The sequence below is a fragment of the Mandrillus leucophaeus genome, unplaced genomic scaffold (genome assembly GCF_000951045.1).
Source record: "Mandrillus leucophaeus isolate KB7577 unplaced genomic scaffold, Mleu.le_1.0 Scaffold687, whole genome shotgun sequence".
In the NCBI taxonomy this organism is placed as follows: domain Eukaryota; kingdom Metazoa; phylum Chordata; class Mammalia; order Primates; family Cercopithecidae; genus Mandrillus; species Mandrillus leucophaeus.
In genome coordinates this window covers 438,815-447,750 of record NW_012107441.1, presented here as the reverse complement: position 1 = coordinate 447,750, position 8,936 = coordinate 438,815, and the positions used below count along the sequence as shown (strand labels likewise).

General features: G+C 40.4%; 1 protein-coding gene across 3 annotated transcripts in view; it reads left to right on the top strand.

Annotated features, from left to right (window-relative positions):
• The window catches only part of SNRPN (small nuclear ribonucleoprotein polypeptide N), a 213,927-nt gene that overhangs the window by 33,194 nt on the left and 171,797 nt on the right, over positions 1-8,936 (top strand). The window contains exon 1 of one of the 3 annotated variants that reach the window (XM_012002428.1): positions 8,086-8,251. The exons of the other annotated variants lie outside the window; for them this stretch is intronic. The gene's annotated coding sequence lies outside the window, so the exon portion shown is untranslated. Of the gene's footprint in view, positions 1-8,085; positions 8,252-8,936 lie in introns of those variants that run through there. 3 annotated transcript variants of the gene reach the window in all.

The following is an 8,936-nucleotide window of genomic DNA, read 5'->3' as shown; positions in this document are numbered from 1 at the left end:
ACTAAAAATACAAAAATTGGTGGGCATGGTGGAGGGCGCCTGTAATCCCAGCTGCTCGGGAGGCTGAGGCAGGAGGATTGCTTGAACCCAAGAGGTGGAAGTTGCAGTGAGCCGAGATTGCGCCACTGCACTCCAGCCTGGGTGACAGAGACTCTACCTCAAAATAATAAAATTGCTGCAGGAGTCAGGAGTGAAATGCAATCCATAACCATTCCCAGTAAAGACTCAGCGAGTTCTGACCCATGCCCACTTTTCCTGTCATTTAACGCAAGGGGTAAAGGTCAAAGTGAATCCCATTACGATAAATGATTTACAAATACGGATGTATAGTAGTGTGTTACCCTGAGCGCAATCATACTTCGGATGTAACTGTAAAATGACTTCAGCTGACTTTGCAGTGTTGCAGTGCAGTGTCACATTAAACCCCAAGCTGTCTGTGATTCCCTACACATCACTCTCCAGGAGCATTAGAGTTCAGAAGATTAATTTCTTAGACGAAAGCCTTGAAGGGTTATTATTCCATAAAACGTTTTCCAATCTGATTAAGAAGTTAGGTGCATTCGCTCAAGTTTCCGTGGCAGGGCCGGGACTCCTGGTCTCCTGCGATTCTGAGCGGTGCCTCACAGTCTAGCTCCTCCAACCTCACAGGGCGGCCCGCAGGATATGCGCCATTGTCCGGCGCGGCCAACCAGCTCGCGGTGCGCTGTGGGAAGGTTACAAGACGGAGGGGGAGGGCGGCTGCCTGCAGGGGGCAGATCCGCAGGATATGCGCCATTGTCCGGCGCGGCCAACAAGCTCGCGGTGCAGTGTGGGAAGATTACGTGAGGGAGAGGGGGGAAGGCTGCCTGCAGGGGCAGATCCTGTTTGCGCCTGCGCGGGACGGCAGGATTTGGTGGTGCCCTTTCCCCCTGCTATTTCCGTTTCCGCGCTTCCCGCGGATCTGTTCGGCTTATGGCGCCGGCTGGGAGTCTCTTATCAGCCGCGTATACCGCGGAAACTTTAACCTGAGTTTTACCCGTAGAAATGTTCCTCTCTAGGTTTCGTATCATTGTCTTGGTTCTTACTCTTGTATTAACTTTGTTTTAATCTAAGGTTTCTCTTTCCCGAAAACTTTGGTGTTTCTTTGCTCTTTTTAAAGTTAAACGTTGCATGAACCATGATTTTATATTCTTCCTTTTTAGTATTAATAGCTTCAATGTCTTTTTTTGCATTTGTCTGAAAATGTGAAATATTTTTCAGTTGACTGAACTGATTATTGTTTTCTAAATATCGGAGACTACTTTAATCATCTGTGTATTGGCCTTAAGAGTCTCTATTTATTTTTAACTTTTCCACCAACATACCTTTAATATGAAAGGTCTTGTAGGGCTTCGAGGTCAACCTTTCCCCACAGTCTCTATTTTCACTATAAAATACCGTGTTTGTTTTTTTAAAAAACAAAAAAAAACAAAAAAAAAAACAAACGTACAAGGTTGAAAGAAGTTTCTCTACTACTTTTTAAAACAGTGGCTAGGTCATGCTTTTCTGTGTATCCTGACTTCCCTTATTTCATCACCTCATCCATCACTTTACAACTGATCATGCAATCACAAAATTATTTTACTAATCAGATTATTAAATGTGTGCCTTCCGTTTGAAGAAACAAGGTCTACCCAAGGCTTAGTTTTCCCTAGGACACTGGGAGAATAGAAGATCTGGTTTACAGTGCCACAGTGGTGATCACACAGGAATAAACGGGACACAGGTCAAACAATCCAGAAAGACATCTGCCAGTATATGTTTCCTGTGAGATGGACACCTGGTCCCAGGTCAGACACAGGTGTTAGAGCATCAGCTAGGTAAAAGAAGTAACCCGTAGGAGACACACTGTAAACACCTATGTCCAGCTCCCCTTCATTTCCCATTATTGGAGGGCTGCTAGCCGCTCTGTTACTAGGACCCAGATTTAGCTGGGGCCTCTCAGAACAGGTCAGAATTGATCTATGCACAGTACCTGTCGGAGTCTGGATGAGGGCCATCCACTGAAAGTTAGTGAATCAAAGATTTAAGATGGATCTAAATGGAAATAGATCTCTGTCAAATGACTATACACGTAATTACCTTATTTTATACTTATTGAAAAAATCCTTCTATAATTATAAAGGCATAGGATTTACTTGTCATGAAAATGAAGGCAATAATGAAAGTAATTTATAAATGAATTTGCAGATATCTTGAAATTCCAATTCTGATTTTTCCAAATTAGATTTTGATTCAGAGTCATGGATGTCTTCACACCACCCTCTGTGGCATGAACAGAGATGGTAATGAAGTATTTCTTAGAAAACAAGGCTGGACCACTGTTTGTGTGATTTCCACCTTTCTTGCTGACACCGTTCTGCATGTTTTGATGTAGGTGATGTTACCAGAAGTAAACAGCAGAAGGTTGCAAAACAAGTTCATTCATGTGCAAACAATGAAAGCCATGTCGTGGCTGCCAACAGGCTAATAGTGATTGTAATAATACTTGACAAAATACTTTTTTAAAATTATTCAAATAAGGTAACTAATAAAGATATGGAATTATCAAGGGAGCCCTATTAATGGAGCTGAATCTTTGAAACAAGAACATCTTCCTTCACCAAGGGAGCAAAACTGTCCAGAAAAAAAGTACAGATGAGGTAGAAGCAGCCTGGCCATGAGTTGATCTTCACAGTGGATTGAGAATAGGGAGACTGGAGAAGAGGTTGCTGGGGAAGTCAGGGCTCACTCCTGTCCTAAGAGCAAAAGGGAGCAAAAGAACCATGTTCATCTGCAGATTCACACACTCTTCACTTTGAAAGAAAATTTAAGTTTATTAGGAAACAATATCGATGAGGAGTTTTTATTTTTTTATTTTTTGTTTTCTTTTTTTGAGACAGGGTCTTATTTTGTTGTCCAGGCTGGAGTGCAGTGGCATATACACAGCTCACTGTAGCCTCTACCTCCTGGGCCCTAGCAGTTATCCTGCCTCAGCCTCCCATGTAGCTGGGACCACAGGCATATGCCACCAAGCCCTATTTTTTTTTTTTTAATGTTTTGTAAAGACATGTCTCACTTTGTTGCCCAGGCTGGTGGGGGAAAAGTTTTAGAGATTCATTAAATCATTTGTGAAATTCAAAATAAAGGAAAATATTCTGATTTGGGTATTGCCCGGTACATGTTTGGGGTTTACAGGTAAACAATATAGATAAGATAACCTCTGATATTTCAGTCCAGTAGTGATTCAAAGACTGTAACCAAAATCTCAACTGTAGGAGTTAGAGCAGCTCTTGGGAGCTGAGAGCACAGGTGTCAGACCTGAAATGGAATAGACAAGAAAGGCCTCTAAGAGGAGGAACATTGGAGGAGATTCTGGAGAGGGTGAAGCAGTGAATCCAGCAAACAGGAGAAGGAGAAGAGGAAAACATGTGTCCGTAGCACAGGCCAGGACATGAGAAGGGGACAGTGGATTGGAAGAGCTGCTGGGATTAGCAACATGTAAGGAGGGCAGGAGCGGGAAGGGCAGACCATGGAGAGGCTGTGCAGTGGAGAGTAGGCAGGTCAGGAAGTGACACGGAGCTGGCCAGCCTACTAAGGAATGCATTGGTTGTGCTGGTGGTTCAGATACCTGAGTCTTGTTCCTTGCAATAGTACCTCCAGGTCAGGAAAAGTGAGGATAGCCTCTGTCTCTGGGGAGGTCCCTGTGCATTATGAGGAATTGGTTCTAGGAAGAAGGGAGAGTAAAGAGAAACAGAGAAGACCCTCCAGATCCAGTACCGGCCGACTAAGGGAACTGGGATGCTCCTGTTCATGTCCCTTTCTCCATCGCTCAGACCCATCCCATCCCACCCTGAGGGCAGGTTCCTTTCCCCTCAGTTATTTTGTGCATCTCAGATGATGACATATATTGTGAGTTTATTCTATCACATATGACTTCTACATTATACCATAGAAAGAGTTACTTACAGAAATTACTTAATGGTAGATTATTCATAGTCAAAATGTTGTCAGCTTAGTAAACAAATGAAATTTTGTTTTTAGTTTTTCTTCATTGATCATCTGTGAAGATTAGTGTCTCCTCATTTCATGGATGTCACAACTACCTGTTCTTAAGTAAGGTATATTCTTGGGGTGTTGTGTTTTGCCTGTTAATGTTGGATACTCCAGTGTTCAGCAAACTATAAACCTATCAACACGCATTTGAAAAATCCAGTTGCTTTGTGTTTTATTTTATGTTTCCTGTCTTTTCAATATTATATCTTTTCTTCTGCTTACTTTAAATTGAATTTGCTTTTCTTTTTCTATGTTCCTAAGATGGAAACTTAGGTGATCATCATTGGGCACCATCATAGGGTCTATGCACTCCAACCTGGGCAACAGAGTGAGACCATATCTCAACAAAAAAGAGAGAAAAGAAAAAATAACAGAGAAAATTAATTTTTAAAAATTAGGTAATGACAAATACGGAATTCCAAATATATTGCTAACAATATCGCTAATGGTCTGTTAAGCTTGACAGTGCTTTTAGAAAACTTGTTTTGTTTAGAATAGTGTTAGACTCACAGAACAACTGGTAATATAAAAAGTTTACATATACCACACATACACAGTTTTCCTTATGAATCTTATTATTAACATTAGTGTGCTGCTCTTGTTACAATTAAGAACCAGTGTTAAACATTATCATTCACTACTATCCTTGCTTTATTCACATTTCCTTAGTTTCACTTAATGACCATTTTTGACTCTGGAATCCCATCCAGAATGACACATCACATTTAGATGTCATTTCTACTTATGCTTCATAAACTGTTGATACTTCCTTTAACTTTCCTGGTCTTTCATGACATTGACATACTTCATTAGGAAGTTGTCTGATGTTTTTCTCCTGATTAGAGTTATGGGGTTTTTTTGTTTGTTTTTGTTTTATAGACGGAGTCTCACTCTATTGGCAGGCTGGAGTGCAGTGGTGCAATCTCGGCTCACTGCAACCTCTGCCTCCCAGATTCAAGCAATTCTTCTGCCTCAGCCTCCCAAGTAGTTGGGACTACATGTGCACACCACCACACCCAGCTAATTTTTGTATTTTTAGTAGAGACAGGATTTCACCATGTTGGCCAGGATCGTCTCAATTTCTGGACCTCGTGATCCACCCGCCTTGGCCTCCCACAGTGCTGGGATTACAGGCATGAGCCACCACGCCTGGCCTAGACTTACGGGTTTTCAAAAGGAGGACTACACAGGGAAATTGCCATTCTTATCACATCATACCAATGTTACATACTAATAGCATGCTGTATCATGTTGACCTTAATTTGATTACCTGTGTGAATTACTTCTTATCAGATTCCTCCACTGTTAAATTGCTATTTGTTACACTTTCTGTGTTGTACTTTTGAAAAGAAGTCACTAGGCTTAGCACGTAAGAAGTGGGAAGTCATTTTTCACCTCCTTATGGGAAGAGTATCTGCAAAAACAATTTGGAATCCTTCAACATGTGAAATGCATCAGTTTTCCTCCATTTGTTTTTTATATTTTTTCACTCATTTATTTATATCACTATGCAAACATGGATATTTATTTTACACTTAAATCTAACTAGTTTATTTTGTTGTTCAAAGTTTTCCACTCTTGGCCATTGGAAGGTCTTTTAATTAGCTCCTATATCATTTCCATATATGTACTCCTAGTATAATGGCATTAATCCATTTATGAGGCTAAAGCACTCAAGCCCTAATTACCTGATAACAGCCTCACCTCTTAATACTGCTACAGTGGCACTTAGTTCCCACATCAGTTTTGTAGGGGACAAAAATTCAAACCATAGCAGGAACATAGCAAAACCATTTTTAAAAACAATAATGCATTCATTTCTGCAAAGATTGGCCATAAAGGGCCACCTTTATATGTGATCATGTAGATCACCATCTACATGATAAGAAAGACAAATGGAGAATGAATTGGATAGAGAACTGTTGTGAATTAAAGTATTAGGCTTGAAATATAGCTTTTTGGGTTCATTGCTCATATTTCTTAGAACAGAAATTCTCAATGTACAGCTTTAACTCTGAAGAACGATACCCATCCAATGAAGAAGTAGCAAAGTGACTGTTTGCCATTTCTATCTTCCTTCTCAATAGATTTATTGAAACATAGCATATATAGCACCTCTCCACATTTATTGTATTTTTGTTATTTCTAGTTCATTCTTGAGGTTTCTCTTTAACACAGCGACTATTAATTCTAGCCTACTTGGCCGGGAACAGTGGCTCACACCTGTAATCCCAGCACTTTGGGAGGTTGAGGTGGGTGGAACACTTGAGCTCAGGAGTTCAAGACCTTTGGGCAACATGGCGAAACCCCCCATCTCTACTAAAAATACATATTTAGCTGGGCGTGGTGGTGGGCACCTGTAGTCCCAGCTACTTGGGAGGCTGAGGCAGGAGAATCACTTGAACTTGGGAAGCAGAGGTTGCAGTGAACCGAGATTGTGCTACTGCACTCCAGCCTGGGTGACAGCGAGACTCTGTCTCAAGGAAAAAAAAAAATTCTAGTGCTGCTCCAGAGGCCTCTAGAAGATTTGGTCATGGATGTTTACATTGTGCCTTTCAGGATAAACTTTTTTTAATCTTATTTTACAGCCAAATACATGATTATCTGACTTGTCAGTGGTTTTATTCTCCATTGTGAAATGTAAAGTAATGATGCAACTTATAATTGATGTATGTAATTTATTTTGCAAATACTGTTTATGTCAGTATTGGCAAATACTACATTCATTTGTATAGACTTGATATTAATCTACAGGTTTTATGGATTATTAGTTCATTTAATCCTCACAGCATCTCAAGAGGTCGGCACTAGTTTTACTCCCATGTTCCCCTAGTGAATTTGATCTAAAGCCCTACAAGAAAGGAATGGATGAAACTTGAGTTTGACTGAGTCTATCTTTGAAATCTTTACTTACATCAAGTGTTTTAGAATATCATTTTTGTATGGAAAATACATTCTAGGACCAGATTAAGAAATGTTACTCTAGGGCCAGGCATGGTAGCTTATGCCTGTAATCCCAGCAATTTGGGAGGCCGAGGCAGGCAGATCACCTGAGGTCAGGAGTTTGAGACCAGCCTGGCCAATGTGGCAAAATCCCATCTCTACTAAAAACACAAAAAAATTATCCAGGCGTGCTGGCAGACACCTGTAATCTCAGCTACTCAGGAGGCTGAGGCAGGAGAATTGCTTGAACCCAGAGGGTGGAGGTTACAGTGAGCCAAGATTGGACCACTGCACTACAGCTTGGGCAACAGAGTGAGACTCTGTCTCAAAAAAAAAAGAAAAAAGAAATGTTACTCTACCCCATGAAGTTATGTTCCCAAACTAGATGTAAATCCTGTGTGAAATTGATTTAATATTTAGGTCTAAGATCCACCTAGGAATGATCTTATGTGTAATGTGAGGTTATAGATCAGATTTTTTTTTTTCCTGTGAATGTATTTCTTGGAATATTTATTGAAAAATCCGCATTTCCCGAGTTAATCTCATAAATTATTTGTGTATATATGCATGTATCTGATTTGCTGACTCCCTTTTTTTTCCATTGGTTTATTTCTCTTTGTGAAAATATCACACTATTTTAGTAAGAAACTTCATTTAACACAAGAATTCTCTCTCTAGGGCCTTCTCTTAACCCAGTGTGCTATTATGTAAAGAAGAACGAACGAAAACCTGTAGGCCTTGCACCTACACCAATATGCTCAGTTGCCCCTTGAAAAAAGAGGAGGGTTTAGAACTCACCATCACTGTTGACACTTACGTCTTTAATGTCCTTGTGAATCTTAGGCAACCTCCCCAACATTGTTCCCTGCTTTATTTGCTTAGTCCATTCTTGGTAGATTTTATGAGATGTCAACACTCCTCATTAGGATTCCCTCCTTCTGAAGCCTTTGGGATTTTGTACCCACCCAGCAACCACCAGAGGTGGCAGAAACCCCTCCAGACATCCCTCTTGCGCAAGCGCAGTTGCCCCATGAATGCAGTCCTCCTGCTGCAGACCACGCCCACCAAGGGCGGGGCCACAGCCCCTGCAGCTGAGCTCAGAGCCTTCTGTGGGGTCTGCAGTGGCAGGGCCAGCTGCCCCCTGGCTTCCCTCTGGAGCTCTTTGAGGAATGCGGTTCTTTTGCATAAGAAAGGCTTTTCTCTCCAGTCATTCTGCTTGCTGATCAAGAACACTTAACAGCTTCAGGCTTTCCTGGTAATATTCATTCTTGCTTTTGTGTTTTCGTTTTAAGGTCCAAATATCTTTAATACTTGTATGCAGTTTTCTTTTTTATAATTTCACATAAACATCATCTAAAACCAACTTTGCATGTTCGTATTCTGTATTAACAACTTTCGTTTTTGTATTTAAAAATACATTCATAATCGTTTTATCAAAGTATCTTGTCAGTTATTTTCCATTATCATTCTTTACCAGTGCAATGGAAATATTACTTTTATTAGGAAAAGCAGATGTTACACGCTTTTTAGTGTTGTCGAGAAATTTCCTATGAAATACCTCTGGTTGAAAAGGAGAGGAACAAGATTTTCTGTGAGGCACAGGATCAAATATGCTCAGAATTTCATACTTTAAAAAAGGCTGGGATTATTTTCATTATATTGTTTAGCTTGTTCTAATTGTAAAAGGTGGACAAAGAATTAATTTGTGTAGACAGAACATTGCGACTCCCATTCTAAATGTAGAGACAGTCACTCCGCACTGCGCACATAGAAATGTCGTCATGTTGTTTGCTTTTCTCCTTACCCAAAAACTGTAGACATTGCCTGGAGTCTTTGATTTTTTTCCCAACTTGCTTTTGTAATTGTCTGCATGATGTTTGCACAGATAACCAATAATATAGATATATAGTTTTTCTTACTATTTGATGAATGACTACTGT